The sequence below is a fragment of the Procambarus clarkii genome, chromosome 5, assembly GCF_040958095.1.
Source record: "Procambarus clarkii isolate CNS0578487 chromosome 5, FALCON_Pclarkii_2.0, whole genome shotgun sequence".
In the NCBI taxonomy this organism is placed as follows: domain Eukaryota; kingdom Metazoa; phylum Arthropoda; class Malacostraca; order Decapoda; family Cambaridae; genus Procambarus; species Procambarus clarkii.
In genome coordinates, this window is record NC_091154.1 from 35,400,998 (window position 1) to 35,415,649 (window position 14,652).

General features: G+C 43.0%; 1 protein-coding gene across 1 annotated transcript in view; it reads right to left on the reverse strand.

The window, feature by feature from the left end:
- ex (FERM domain containing expanded) overlaps positions 1-11,468 on the reverse strand; it is a 177,632-nt gene extending 166,164 nt beyond the window's left edge. Inside the window, 1 exon segment of the mRNA XM_069301090.1 lies at positions 11,058-11,468. The gene's annotated coding sequence lies outside the window, so the exon portion shown is untranslated.
- Positions 11,469-14,652: the final 3,184 nt, after the last annotated feature.

Below are 14,652 nucleotides of genomic sequence, written 5' to 3' on the forward strand. Positions count from 1 at the left end.
AGAAACAATGCAAGGAGGCCAAGGTCAGAAGCAGTGTACGGCAGGGTGGTGGGGGAAGCTTTGACTAGGCTACACAACGGTCAGGTGGAAAGCAGAGATATCATTCGAAAAAAACAAGTTGGTGTCCAGCTGCGAACTGGACAACAATTACTGTAGATCCGTCGACTAGTTAATAGGCTAGAGTCTCGTTCATTCTTAGAATCAGCCAGACATATCGCTTCACCAACCACGAACAGCCATGCAGTACATCGTGACTACAACAGACGAGCAGCTATTACCTAAGTGTTTAAGAAGAAAAGATAATCAGTAAAGAGACAAGTTATCAGGCTTAAATAAAAACGAGGAACATCCTCACAGAAAGCGACATGGACGACTGAACAGAACTGAACAAGAAATTCCAGAAGGTGTTTAAACCTGAGCCAGAGAGGATGGCTAGTACAAATGATAGTGAAAGGCTGAAAAACATTACGGATGACCCTAGTAAATGAGGAGGTAAACACATTCTTGGAAGAATTTGAAGTAGACAAAATTGTTGGATCATGCAAATCAAAATCTGCCTTTGATTTAAGAAAAATAATTGGACATAGCCTCTAACTAGGTCTGTACTATGCTATTAGTGAATACGGAACACTCGAAAACCTGGAAGACTCCGATATTCAAGATAGGAGTAGACACGATGCTTTTAACTACAAACCAGTGTCACTAATATGCATACCATGTAAAATAATGAAAGAGATAATCAGAAAGATTACAGTGGAATATCTACAGAGGACAAAATATGTAACTGACACACCATGGCAGTCATGCTTCATGAACTTGGTCCAGTTCAAGGTCACCAAGATACGACACGAGACGGACGGATAGATTTCATGAACCTAAACTGAAAAAAACATTATTTTACAACAGAGTTCCTCTCAAAAAGCTAATGCACGACTTGGAAAGCATGCCAGGGTAACTGATGTGGTAATGGGCTGGATTAGAGTGTAGGGCCAGTCTAAGAAACAGGACGAAGGGACTTGTAGTGAGAGAACTGACAGGATGGAGAGAAGAGTCAAGCGGGATGCCGGAGGGCTTGGTGCTTAACCCACTATTGTTCCTGATTTATGTAAATGATCTCCTGGAGGAGGTAGGATCGCACATGACAATGTTTACAGACGATGATAACCTATTGAGAAGAGTAAAGAGAGAAGAGAATTGCCCGATGCTACAGCAGAACCTGGACAGGCTGCACGTATGGCTGGACAAATGTTTAATGTAGTTTATATATGAGTGAGAAAGTTGAAGAATCCAAAATACGAGTCATCCCATCCAAACAACATAACAGAATAAGAGTACATATACGAAACTAGCAAACATAAAGATGACTTTCAAAAACATTACCAAGAAGTCTTTCAACATACTATACACAAGAGTCTTTAGAACAGTCATACAATATGTAGCAACAGAATGGAGCCTACATCTGGTAGGTTTATGGAGAAAAATTTGAATATCCAAAAGATATTATCTCTGGCACTAGTCACAAGACTACTGCCAGAGATAATACAAAAAGAGAACTGTGTGAACAGGTAAGAGAACTAAATCTAACAACATTAGACGAGAGAGAAGAACCAGAGGTAATACGGTCACACAGTCCAAGATCCTGAGGTAATAGAGTGACTGGAGACAATCTATTCCAAGTGGAAGCTGGAAACACAGATGAGCAGAGAAGTGTAAGTAAATACTTGTATGCAGTAGGAGAGAAAAACAAGTGGAGTAGACGAGACAGGTGGTGGAAGGAGACATCAGTCACTGCTTCAAGGGCAAGGATGGCAGTGAACTGGAACATTGGCAGATATATATAGACGCACACAAATACAATAACTAGATCTCACTCTCCTTATACAAATCTAGGTAATAAGCAATGTAAAATCTTGAAAATTAAAGGGTAGTAATGTAAATAATAATAATGTAAATTTCCTGAAATTTCTATAACGATACACGTGCCCAAATTCACCACTGAGGACCCAAAACAAGTCATCATATGCAAGCCATCGTCTAAGGGTTAAAGCTTGAGGAAGAAGCAGGATATCATCGCATGAAAATAGTTCGTAGAGCACAGACCAGAGAGAAACCCCATTAACTCCCCAGAAGGGCTAGATATGACCACCAAAATCACAAGGGGAAAACAAAAACAAGAGAGACACTATAAAGGTATTACAGACCAACGTTAAGAAACAACAGACTCATATATAGGCCGAGTCGTTTCAAAGTATGAGTGATCAGATTTAGGTCTACCAGAAAATGAGGAGATTTTGCGACATACTACATGAAAGGTTCCCAAATGTACTTATAACCGAACCATATGGATAACCATTTATTCCTCTTGGATATATGGATAAGGAAACCAGTGAACGAGAGGTCGAGCGACATTGAAGTGATAAATGTTATAAAACTACAAAATCCCGCAACAGTTAAAGAGAGAGCTGAGACCCAGAGCTACTAGTGATAATACACAATGCGCCAAATGATATGGAGAACTACTAAACGGTTAGAAGATATCAACTGTATTACCCAAATTAAAAAAGAGCAGATTGACAAGAAGCCTCAAACACAGTCCTGTATCATTGAAGTGCACAGCTACCTTGCAAGGGGCACTGCAGAGAATAACCATCGTACTAAATAAACACCTTGAAAGGCTCCTCAGTATGCCTTTAGTTAAGGAAAGTCTTGCAGGACAAACCTCGAGTTCTATAACAAGACGATAGCGGTCAAGCAGGATATATAAGGCTGATGTGACTGCATATTAAAGGAATGCCAAAAAGCAAGGACCCTAAAGGGGCGATAGGAATGCTAAAATTAACGTTGTTATTACTAACTGGCTCCTTAGAATTGGTAAACATACACTCGTGCTGTACCCTGGAGGTCGTCAACACAGGCACCACTATCACGCTTTATGATGTCGTTTTCTGGAGAATTTTGTTACCCATTTTCTTTGTTTAGGTGTTTACAAACATAAATAATGGTCAACAACTTAACTCTACCCGAACGATCCCTCTCACCCCTACCCCCATCAACACATACCCACCGGGTATGTGTTGATGAGAGGGGGGGGGGACTCACTGAACTCACTACCGAGGTCATCAACAGATAGCGCTATTCTGGTGGTATCTGGCATAGCTTGATACGGGATACAGGTACATACCTTTCTGTTGACAGAAAACTTTCCTATCTTCCATTAGGGTCATTGGCTAAAGGCCTTTAAGAATGTAACACACAATTAATTATCGAAAAATGCCGTCGTATTCACAACGTATTATTTGAATACTGACTTCCTAAAATTTAGTTGTGAATTTTTGAGTTAAAGTTCGTCATCAGGCTAGTCACCGGAGTACTTACGAACCCGTACATCTTTTCTCAGTTTGAGAGGCTTTGTTTACATATATTAAACAGTTGATGAGATCCTAAGCACCAGGAGGCTATTCATAACAGCAATAACATTTGACTGGAAAGTTTTGATCCTCGTAAACTGTTTAATAAATGTAAACAAAACCGCTGTAGGTTGAAAAAAGACGATCGTAAATTTTAACGTATTATAAATAGCTTTGTTCTTATTTACATATTAATATCATTATATATTAAAGTTCTATGTATAGTTAGGCGTGGGTTAGATTACGTTAGGTGTTAGGTTCTGTTGCTGTTCATTTGCATTTGAAGTACGTGGGTGAAGCATTTACAGCGTTGCGATTCGAACAGAGGTCGTCAGATGGATTAACGAGCATTTGGCCTTTATTGATGAGGACGGGCTGAATTCCACTGACCATGTTCGAATCCTGTCCAAATTGCAGTCGGGTTGGTGTCAAAGGTTATAGAGTGAACATATCGTTGACGAGAGAGAGAGAGAGAGAGAGAGAGAGAGAGAGAGAGAGAGAGAGAGAGAGAGAGAGAGAGAGAGAGAGAGAGAGAGAGGGAGAGAGGAGGGGGGGGAGGGAGGGAGGGAGGGACCAGACTAGTTACGTCCAGAACATTTCCAGACTCCAATTTATGGAAAACGATTTGGTCCTCAACAAATGAGGGTCGAGCCTCAAAATTCGTCCTTGTCCAACCTGCCTCCGACAGCTACAGTCACGACTGCACGACGGATCAGTTGGGGGAGGCGTGGTAGGGAGGGGGGGGGGGGGGGGGGGGGAAGGATGAAGAGAGTGGGGCGAAGAGAGTTGAAGAATAGGAAGAGAATACGCGGGTAGGGGTGCATGGAGGGGCAGGTGGGGGAGGAAGCTGGCGTTTCCAAACAGCTAACTGGGCCAGTTGTTAATTCTTGAGGCATTTCAAAGTGTCAGTGAAAACTTATTGACAACAGTTTTCAACTTATTGACAAACCGAATTCTCATTAAACAAAAAAAAAAAGACATGACGGTATGTATATATATTGAATCGATTTTTAAGTTAGGATGAGAGGTTTAATGCCAACTTATTTATGTATTTATTTATTTATGCACTCAGAGGTAACTGTTGAAGTAGTGGTGGTAGTAACAGTAGTGGTGGTAGTAACAGTAGTGGTGGTAGTAACAGTAGTGGTGGTAGTAACAGTAGTGGTGGTAGTAACAGTAGTGGTGGTAGTAACAGTAGTGGTGGTAGTAACAGTTGTGGTGGTAGTAATAGTTGTGGTGGTAATAACAGTAGTGGTGGTAGTAATAATAGTCGTGGTAGTAACAGTTGTGGTGGTAGTAACAGTTGTGGTGGTAGTAATAGTTGTGGTGGTAATAACAGTAGTGGTGGTAGTAATAATAGTCGTGGTAGTAACAGTTGTGGTGGTAGTAACAGTAGTGGTGGTAGTAACAGTGGTGGTGGAAGCAACAGTAGTGGTGGAAGCAACAGTAGTGGTGGAAGCAACAGTAGTGGTGGAAGCAACAGTAATGGTGTTACCACCACAACAGTGGTGGTAGTAACAGCAATGGGTGACCTTCGTCTTTCATTTGAGAATGCCACAGGTCACCTTCTTATTTTACCGGAGAATATACAAGTACAGTTTGATCATCTTCCTTTAATAAGCCAAGACAGTACAAGAGAATATCACTTGTCATTTTATTCTCTGGAGAATGCCATGGGTAATCTTTTTTACCTTTTTTGGTATTGAATTACCTTTGACCTTTGCAAGAATATCGCAGATGACCTTACACTTTTTTCACTCGAACAAAGACTGAAGTTGCTATTTACAACTTCTGTCATTACTATAGTCACAGTGCAAGCATGTTTTGGACAGCGTACGCTAGGATGGTTGGAAGTTTATCTTGGGAACTGTACAGAGATGGATGTCTGACTTATCCTAGGGTTTAGACCCTACCTTCTGCATAGAGACTAAGAGAATTCGATTTACATTCCCTAGAAAGATTAGGTTAGCTTACGGGAGTATATTATTGAAGAGTTTCAATGATAGAAAAGGGAATATATATATATATATATATATATATATATATATATATATATATATATATATATATATATATATTTATATATATATATATATATATATTAAAGGTGCTAAAATATAAACCAAAGTATACACGAAACAAATTATTCAAATTGGATATGTTTAGAATATCCAAAAATCAGGTTGCAAATCTGTGGAACAAGTTACTAACAGAAGGAAAGTCACCGGAAAGCTGATCATTGCTGTTTTAGAGAGAGAGAGAGAGAGAGAGAGAGAGAGAGAGAGAGAGAGAGAGAGAGAGAGAGAGAGAGAGAGAGAGCCTGTGGGGTTGATATCAAGTTCCTTCCTGCCAACCTCCGGGCAATTTCAGGAGATTCATAATCTCCCGGAACAGCAAGCTGATTGAACTCGGAGTTTCATGTGTGCTCACAGATCCCAGCTCTTCGTAAGATATTGGTGATTTTTGCTGCAGGTACGAATGACCTCTGATCCCATTGAATCAAAGTGACACTTTACTTGTTTTATCAATCTACCTGTTTACTTGTTGACTAATAGGATATTGTCTAGGTACTAGCCATGGTAGACAGAGAATCCCACTGGAATCTGGAAAGAATCCCACTGACTAGTACTCAGAGAGAAGTTGGGGTCCTGTACCTCTCAGATTATTGCAGGCCGTGTAGGATAGGAAGTGGGCAAAACGCTGTATGGAAGGTTGTGTCCACCACCGCCATAAAATCCGTCCGGAAATATAGCTTCTTTTCACTGAGAGTCACACCGATAACTGTTAGACTCCCTCTAGCAAGGACATAAGCACAGAAGTAGAACATCTAAGGAGGATGCAACAGCTGTTTTTCACCATATTCTTTTCTGACGTAGGTGCTTCAGTTGCTATGGTATTTGACACAGTTTCTAATTGTTTCCATCTGTTCGAAAGGCACGTTCAGTAATTTATTCAATATTTTGGGTCAGTTAGCGATGCATTCCAGTCTCTTCATGTTGTTGAATTTATTTTCCCCCTGATCTCTTTAAACGGAACGAAGCCCAAAAGGAGCAAAGAGGAGGAAGCTGTTGGCTGGGTCAGTGACCTCACCTCCCGACAAAACAGCTGTAATTTTATTAAAGATAAGTTAATTTTAGGAAAATAATTTACACTTTACGGCGTGAAGGTAAACATTTCTCATAAGGGGTTAGACAAGAGAACTAACTATCCGGCAACGAGACCGTGAAATCCCACCAGCCTAATACGAGACGCGCGGCCACGAACATTAGGCTACATGTAGTTCCTCATCTACGGTTAGGGTTGGCCTAGCAGGGCGGGATGTGCTATACAGAGCTTACTAAAAAATACTATCACTGTTACTATACCAACTACGTCAGTCTAAAACGCCTACTCTATCTCCCTCCTTCTCACTCCTTCTCTTGTTCGAAACGGCATTACAGAGACATATCGAACGGCATAGACATATGACACACCACACAAGCTTGGGACAGCAGAAACAAGTGACACAACAGATATTCTTCACAATACAAACACTCCATAACACAAACAAACTTCACAACAGATAAACATTCCATAACAAACAAACTTCATAACAGATTAAAATTCCATAACAAACAAACTTCATATTAAACAAACTTGACAACACTAGACACATTTTCTATAACGGAGACACACTCCACAACGCAGACACGTTCGACAACACAGAGACACTCCACAACATTGACACACTCCACAACATTGACACACTCCACAACATAGACACACTCCACAACATAGACACACACCATAACAGACACACCCCACAACATACACACACCCCACAACACAGACTCCACAAGATAGACACACCCCACAACATAGACCCACCCCACAACACAGAGAGACTCCACAACATAGACACACCCCACAACACAGAGACTCCACAACATAGACACACCCCACAACATAGACACACTCCACAACATAGACACACCCCACAATATAGACACCCCACAACACAGAGAGACTCCACAACATAGACACACCCCACAACATAGACACCCCACAACACAGAGAGACTTCACAACATTGACACACCCCACAACACAGAGAGACTCCACAACATTGACACACTCCACAACTTAAGATACACTCCCAACATTGACACATTCCACAACATAGACACACTCCACAACATTGACACACTCCACAACATAGACACACTCCACAACATAGATACACCCCACAACATAGACACAACTTACAACATAGACACACCCCACAACATAGACACACTCCACAACATAGACACACCCCACAACACAGACACTCCATAACATTGACACACTCCACAACATAGACACACTCCACAACATTGACACACTCCACAACATTGACACACCCCACAACATAGACACACCCCACAACATAGACACACTCCACAACATAGACACACCCCACAACACAGACACTGCACAACATTGACACACACTCCACAACATAGACACACTCCACAACATAGACACCCCACAACACAGACACTGCACAACATTGACACACACTCCACAACATTGACACACTCCACAACATTGACACACCCCACAACATAGACACCCCACAACATTGACACACACTCCACAACATAGACACACTCCACAACTTAAGATACACTGCACAACATTGACACACCCCACAACATAGACACTCTACAACATAGACACACTCCACAACTTAAGGTACACTCCACAACATAGACACACCCCACAACATAAACACTCAACAACATAGACACACTCCACAACATAGACACATTCCACAACATAGACACATTCCACAACACAGACACACTCTACAACTTAAGATACACTCCACAACATAGACACACCCCACAATATACACTCCACAACACAAACACTCCACAACACAAACACTCCACAAACAGCACCACAACACAAACAGCACCACAACACAAACACACTCCACAACACAAACACTCCACAACACAAACAACACTCCACAACACAAACACACTCCACAACACAAACAACACTCCACAACACAAACACACTCCACAACACAAACAACACTCCACAACACAAACACACTCCACAACACAAACAACACTCCACAACACAAACACACTCCACAACACACACTCCACAACACAACACTCCACAACACAAACAGCACTCCACAACACAAACAACACTCCACAACACACACTCCACAACACAACACTCCACAACACAAACAGCACTCCACAACACAAACAGCACTCCACAACACAAACAACAATCCACAACACAAACAACAATCCACAACACAAACACTCCACAACACAACACTCCACAACACAAACACTCCACAACACAAACACTCCACAACACAAACAACACTCCACAACACAAACACTCCACAACACAAACACTCCACAACACAAACAACAATCCACAACACAAACACTCCACAACACAAACACACCACAACACAAACAGCACTCCATAACACAAACACACTCCACAACACAACACTCCACAACACAACACTCCACAACACAAACACACCACAACACAAACAGCACTCCATAACACAAACACACTCCACAACACAACACTCCACAACACAAACACTCCACAACACAAACACTCCACAACACAAACACTCCACAACACAAACACTCCACAAACAGCACTCCACAACACAAACACTCCACAACACAAACACTCCACAAACAGCACTCCACAACACAAACAGCACTCCACAACACAAACACTCCACAACACAAACACTCCACAACACAAACACTCCACAAACAGCACTCCACAACACAAACACTCCACAACACAAACACTCCACAAACAGCACTCCACAACACAAACACTCCACAACACAAACACTCCACAACACAAACACTCCACAACACAAACACTCCACAAACAGCACTCCACAACACAAACAGCACTCCACAACACAAACACTCCACAACACAAACACTCCACAACACAAACACTCCACAAACAGCACTCCACAACACAAACACTCCACAACACAAACACTCCACAAACAGCACTCCACAACACAAACACTCCACAACACAAACACTCCACAACACAAACACTCCACAAACAGCACTCCACAACACAAACAATCCACAATACAAACACTCCACAAACTGCACTCCACAACACAAACACTCCACAAACAGCACAACACAAACACTTCACAACACAAACACTTCACAACACAAACACTCCACAAACAGCACTCCACAACACAAACACTTCACAACACAAACAGCACAACACAAACACTTCACAACACAAACACTCCACAACACAAACACTCCACAAACAGCACTCCACAACACAAACACTCCACAACACAAACACTTCACAACACAAACACTCCACAAACAGCACAACACAAACACTTCACAACACAAACACTCCACAACACAAACAATCCACAATACAAACACTCCACAAACAGCACAACACAAACACTTCACAACACAAACACTCCACAACACAAACACTCCACAAACAGCACTCCGCAACACAAACACTCCACAAACAGCACTCCACAACACAAACACTCCACAACACAAACCCACTCCACAACACAAACACTCCACAACACAAATAGCACTCCACAACACAAACACATTCCACAACAAACACACTCCACAACACAAACACTCCATAACACAAACAGCCCTCCACAACACAAACACATTTCACAACACAAACACATTCCAGAACACAAACACATTCCACAACACAAACACATTCCACAACACAAACACACTCCACAACACAAACACACTCCACAACACAAACATTCCAGAACACAAACAGACTCCACAACACAAACATTCCAGAACACAAACACTCCACAACACAAACACTCCACAACACAAACACTCCACAACACAAACACTCCACAACACAAACACTCCACAACACAAACACTCCACAACACAAACACTCCACAACACATACACTCCACAACACAAACAGACTCCACAACACAAACACTCCACAACACAAACACTCCACAACACAAACACTCCACAACACAAACACTCCACAACACAAACACTCCACAACACAAACACTCCACAACACAAACACTCCACAACACATACACTCCACAACAAGAAACAAAACAACGGACTGGGACAAGACTGGCTAACACTGACCACACACACACGCGCAAAACTCAATACAGAAAAACAAACATAACACAGACACACACACACATAAATCAGAGCATAAACCAAACCTGTCCACACGATAATTATAATGGGGCCAAAAGTTGCCTGTAAGTCAATATTCCCCCACACACACTCCCTCACTCAGACCAACACTAACAAACACATTCACAACAAAATAGGCTCTTTAGAATTAGCATTCTGCTCCAACATTTCCACGTCAGATAATGAGAGGAAATCAAAAGACTCAGGTGTTCAAGTCGGGGGCGGAGTGTAGGGAGGGGGGAGTAGGGATGTGATAGGCTGAGAGATAAGCAATAGTGTAACAAGTGATAAATGAGTATGGAAACTGATCAACCGTCAACCGCGGGCACTTGTCACGTGGTCCGGCTTGACACACACGCCGGGTCCCACTTCTCTCCCACTCACAAATTTCACTAATTACTAATTCTACTCACCTTTTCACCATTCCTGATTGGGTGTGCTAACAAGCCTCACCCTAATCCAGCACTAACCATCTCCAATCATGATGTATCCAGTCAATATTTCCTTAATTTTCAAAAAACAAAAAAAAAACAATTCTACACAGAGATAGGGATCACTTCCGAGACGGGTATATCACCAAAACTGTAGATATTCCTGGGTACTTTACACCGTACACTAATAATGCACACTTGTATCACAACGAACGGCCCCCCCTTAAACACACACCGACTCAGATTTTAAAGGTCCATCAAGCCAGAGCGCGAGGCAGAGTCGCGGGCACTGTGGGGCATGGCCGGCTACGCTTCACACACCCTCCCACCGCCACTCATCCAGACAAACTAAATCTTCACTACCTTCAAGTCCAACCAGAGGCGAGTGGAGCGAGTCGAGAGTACGCATGGATGCCACACACTCCCAGCAGATGGCCATCATTTTGCTCGTGGCCACCTTATCTGTTGCTCCTTAAGGGGTAACCGCTACTGTACGCGCGCACCAACAGCCCATCGTGAGGCCCAAGACAAGCGTCAAGCTTATACTTACGTCCAAGACAAGATCAACTCCAAAACCAACAGACACATGTTAAACCTTTATCTCTCGCAATGTAAACACAAACGAACGGTCAGAAACACGGGAAACACTCGTCTAAAGCCCCAGAGCAGGAAAATAGCCACACAAGCAGCAAACACAAACGGGGAACATTAATTACAATATAATCGTCCTAGTCTTGAGGTCAGAATTCCATAGCTGGCAACCGCATCGCACCTGGCATCTCTGGAAGTTGCGGGGAGAGGGAGGGGGAGGCCCCTCGACCCCCGGACCCCGCCCCCCTACCCGTCCTATGGAATGTGGCTCCCTCCCGGCTACCCGTGGCCTTCTTATTCCATTCCGGTCTCTCTCTCTCTCTCTCTCTCTCTCTCTCTCTCTCTCTCTCTCTCTCTCTCTCTCTCTCTCTCTCTCTCTCTCTCTCTCTCTCTCTCTCTCTCTCTCTCTCTCTCTCTCTCTCTCTCTCTCTCTTTCTTCTCTCTCTCTCTCTCTCTCTCTCTCTCTCTCTCTCTCTCTCTCTCTCTCTCTCTCTCTCTCTCTCTCTCTCTCTCTCTCTCTCTCTCTCTCTTTCTTCTCTCTCTCTCTCTCTCTCTCTCTCTCTCTCTCTCTCTCTCTCTCTCTCTCTCTCTCTCTCTCTCTCTCTCTCTCTCTCTCTCTCTCTCTCTCTCTCTTTCTTCTCTCTCTCTCTCTCTCTCTCTCTCTCTCTCTCTCTCTCTCTCTCTCTCTCTCTCTCTCTCTCTCTCTCTCTCTCTCTCTCTCTCTCTCTCTTTCTTCTCTCTCTCTCTCTCTCTCTCTTTCTTCTCTCTCTCTCTCTTTCTTCTCTCTCTCTCTCTCTCTCTCTCTCTCTCTCTCTCTCTCTCTCTCTCTCTCTCTCTCTCTCTCTCTCTCTCTCTCTCTCTCTCTCTCTCTCTCTCTCCTCTTCTCTTCTCTTCTTCTCTTCTTCTCTTCTTCTCTTCTTCTCTTCTTCTCTTCTCTCTCTCTCTCTCTCTCTCTCTCTCTCTCTCTCTCTCTCTCTCTCTCTCTCCTATAGGTGTATACAGAATGTATACCAAGTTCTTAAACTTGAAGGCTATATGGAGTTAGGCAATTTGGCATATGGCGCTGACTTCATTCTGTTAATGTGTTTCTCTGACTCTTAAATGTGTGGCTATATCCATTCCCAGGTCTTCCTACTGTTATGAAGCAGGAATATGATTTTGTTTTCCATAGTCTGTGACCGGGAGCGTGTTAGACTTAACAAAGTAACCCCATAGGCTAACAACTCTCCTTCCCCAGAATGCAGCCCACAACAGTTGCCTAACTCACAGGAAAATATTTACTGCAAATGTGAACAGTCATCAGGTGAAAGGAAACGTTGTCCAAACGCCCCTGTCCTGCTGCAGGAATCGAACCAGAGACCTTTAGGCTGTGATTCGAGTTCACTGACCACTTCACTTTGTTCTCACTGATGTTCTTATCCTCATAACTTTCAATTCGGCAATATTAAGCATCAGTATGCATGTCTTAGATCATCTCTGGAGTATATATTGACAGCTCACACGTCTCTGTGTCGCGAGGCCTTTTGGAGGATATCACTATCCCCTTTGTTCTATTTCCTTAGGTTTTAATCATCTTCAAACATTGATTTGAAGAAGTCATTTTGCTTTTGTATTATGCTAGATGGATATCTGGCTGTGCCCGGGTCTCTCTCTCACCCCTCTCCTCTCTCTTCCTCCATCGCACCTCTACCCTCTAACCTCTCTTTCTTCCCCTTTCCATCTATTTTTCTCTCCCCTCTCATACCCTCTTCCACTCTCCACCTGTCTCCCCTCCTCTCCTTCCCTCTCCCCAGTATTCCCTTCCTTAACCTCCCAGTCTCTCTCTCACCAGAAAAAACAATATTACGAAACTAAAAAAAAACTTTTAAAACACTCTACGGAAAACAACTCCTCAATTTCAGACTAAATATAAATCATAGGGGTCGCTATGGAAGCCAATATTTCTTAAAGCATGGCACTGGGGGCCAACCCAGACTTGTCTATGGCACTCCCATAACCCTCTCCCTTCCAAAGAGGATGTACATTTGCCCAAAGTCTGGCCTCCAACTTCGGAAAAATATTTTTTTTTTAACATACAAAGAAATTTTTTTGTAATACAATTAAAGACACAATTTTTTTTATAGTAAAAATTGATCCAATGTTGATCCTGATCTTGGTACATGTCACCCCTCACTGTGATATTATCAGTCAGGCTCTAACCCTTGGTTCCTGGCTCACAGTGAACGATTTGTGTGAACGGTTTACTGTGCCTGAGAGCATGGGTATGAGTATGAGTGTTATATAAAATATATAATAATTATTAATTCATTGTGTCGGGGGACAGGCAGCCAGAGTGTATTTCTACATGTTAGGCTTATATCGAGGTTTACCCCAAGGTGGAATTACTGACCCCCCCCCCTACCCCAGGATGCAACCCCCACAATACGCTGACTAACGCCTGGGTACCGACGTACTGCTAGGTGAACAGATCCATTAGGTGATAAGAAATGCGCCCAACTATATCTGTCCCGTCCGGGATTCGAACGGGGAATTCTCGACAGTGAGTCGAGAACGAACCTGGATGTACTACCGAGACCCCGTGTGTAAGTGGGTGTCTTCATTATTTGTGCCTACCGAATCGAGCCATTAGCTCTTGGACCCCGCCTTCCTAGCCAGTCTATTTTCCTCTATTATGTTTACTACATATATTTCTCTCTAACACACACACACACACAGGAAGCAGCCTGTAGCAGCTAACACCCAGGTATCTATTTACTGCTAGGTGAACAGGTGTATCAGGGTGAAGTAAACTCTGCTCATTTGTTTCTGACTCGGGCGGTGTGTGTGTGTGTGTGTGTATGTGTGTGTGTGTGTGTGTGTGTGTGTGTGTGTGTGTGTGTGTGTGTGTGTGTGTGTGTGTGTGTGTGTGTGTGTGTGTGTGTGTGTGTGAGTGTGTATTCACCTAGTTGTGCTTGCGGGGGTTGAGTTCTGCTCTTTCGACCCGCCT